Below are 2816 nucleotides of genomic sequence, written 5' to 3' on the forward strand. Positions count from 1 at the left end.
AGATGTATGCATATATATAGCGTCTCATAAAGCGAGATTTATATATCTTAATTTGCAGAGGAATTCGTAGTGGATAGCTTAGCTTAATCGGTCAAAGCATCATGACATGTAATCACGGGGATGTGAGTTCGAGTCCACAGCTAGCCACCTACACTTTCCTCTGCAAAATAGGGGTAGTTTATCCCGTTCAGTCTATATTATTAGCATTATTCTGCGATTGAAAATTTAAAATCACTTCTTTAACTTTCTAAACACATCTCAACGCTTCTAAAAGCAAACTTCGTTTGTTTATTTACGTTTGTCGTAATTTGAATTTAATATATATAATGATATAGATAAAGATGAATAGAGATCAGTTAATTTAACTCTTATTTTAGCAGAAGTGGTGCTAGTCAGTACACCCCGTCACTTTTGTGACCTCTGTTAATTTTGCCTTTAGGTACTAATTACTAATTAGCCATCCTTTTAATTTGTTATATGATATAACTATATGTATGTATGTATGTATGTATGTCGTGTGTGTGTCTGTAAGTACTTACTTTACATCATTACGGTAACGTTTAAACATTAATGAAATATTTACACATAAACTTACGAAAACCCATCGACTTTTAATGTAGTTTGATTTCAGCTGTGAATATTGATAATTAAGAGATACCGAGTACTGATTTTTGCAGCTCACTTACTTCCATACAGTCTCTGATTTTACATTAATTTCATTCAAGATCTATATTTATATCTGTATATATCAGTATAATCAGGAAAAGTGTAGAAAGAATTTTATCTTAAAAAATTTTATGGAATATTTACCGTGTGATATGTCAACGCTAGTTATTGCAGAAATAAGGCAGAAAGATGTCCAGTGAATACTGGATAACGAGAAACTTCTAACAAAGATAATGAAAATATAAAGAGGGGTGGGTGGACGGTTTCATCTGAATAAGTAGGTAGATGGAAATCTTATATTACAATATTGATGTAACCCTTTATATATAATCTCTATTCAGTATCCTGCTGAACTTTGTGACGAAACGGAAATGAGGAATATAGATTAACAAACATCTAAAATAATCGGTGTATCATGATAGAATGAAGATCAGTTGTGGGTAGTTAGAAAGTGGTAGATGAGATGTATATAGGAAGATGACATGTTTATTAAAATGTTATATATGTATGTTATGTATGTATGTATGTATGTATATAGTATGTATGTATGTATATATGTTTGCATGCATGTATGTTTCTCTTCTGTTTTTAAACATTTAAATTCTTCCTCTGAAGAAGGAGCTGGTTTCTAACAAAGATACAAAGCTCCATCATTGGAATGTAAATAACGAAAACAATGTCACATTTTAAACCTGAGAAAAGTCTTGCATAGTTTCGCTGTTCCACTTACAGATTGTATTTGTAATGTGCAAACCAGTTGGTTGATTTCTTTTTCTGATAATCCAAGCTTATCCACTGCCAGTTAGGAATTTACTTACAAAACGAAGTGCTCCAATTATCATTGGTTTAAATGTAAATTTGTAATCCGGGTATTGAAGCTGGAGGTTTCGAAGCAGCTGTCCATAGATATCTTCTTTTCTCTTTGATTTTCAAAGAGATATTCACATCATTAGGACAGCTGACTTTATGATGATACATCACATTTCTTGTCTGTCCCAAACAATAATATCCGGTAGGTTATGCTTACAGTTGACAGAAGTTTTGATGGGGATGCTCCACCAGTATTCCTTGTGCTAACATTTGTGCACATATTCAGTAACAGGGTAATTTTCTATATTCATTCCAGGACTGTATTTTCCCCGAATGGTATTGTACATTGTTTTTGCGACAACGTCATGTCGCATCGGGAGGTAGTACCTAGATGACATTTTTTGGCAGCTGCTTGTGATGTCTTCCACAAAAATATGACATAATCTACATTCACGGTTGCATCTTGGAACTCCAAGGTTTTCACTCTCTCTTTTGTTGATTAGGCAAGTAGCAATCTCCTGTTCTTGGATTGTAAATGCATAGCCTTCGAATTGTGATGTGATGCAGCGGTGACGAGTCCAAGAGAGGCTTTGCTTCATGTCAATGTTACAATCTTCTTCAAGTCTTCGGGAAACATACCCACGCATGGTCCTTCTTTTAGTATGCTGAACCTTTCAACTCCAGGTCTTCTTTGAAGATTTGGAGTTGTACAGGAGGTCATCAGGAAGAGAGTACGTCCTTAGGAGATCACTTCAACTCGTAAGATATTGTTTACTTCGCTTTTTAGCACTAAGTTTATTTATAAATTTTTGCTGCAGTTGTTCAGCATGTACTGTCTGAGAGACTGTGCGACATTCGAAGGCTGTTTGCACTGATATTAAACATCTAAGCTCCTTTAACACTACTTAGGCAGAGCCTGTCGATATCATTATTTCAATGGAGATTTGCAGATGATGTTAGAATCTTGTGAGTTTTAATGTCTATGGAGTGGATTTCTTCTACAGACCGTATGTATGTATATTTGTATGTATGTATGTATGTATGTATGTATGTGTGCATGCATGCATGTATGTATGAATGTATGTATACATATAAATCTGTAAAAATATATGTGCATGCATCAATACATGCATCCATCCATGCATGCATGCATCTATGCATGTATCGATGCATGCACATATATTTTTACAAATATATATGTACACACACACACATATATATATGTATATACATGCATATATATATATATATATATATATATATATAACAGGAAGCAAGTTCTACATCGTTTTTAACTGGATTTTTACTTATATATATATATATGTGCATGTATATATATA

Source organism: Octopus bimaculoides, chromosome 5, assembly GCF_001194135.2.
Source record: "Octopus bimaculoides isolate UCB-OBI-ISO-001 chromosome 5, ASM119413v2, whole genome shotgun sequence".
Taxonomy (NCBI): domain Eukaryota; kingdom Metazoa; phylum Mollusca; class Cephalopoda; order Octopoda; family Octopodidae; genus Octopus; species Octopus bimaculoides.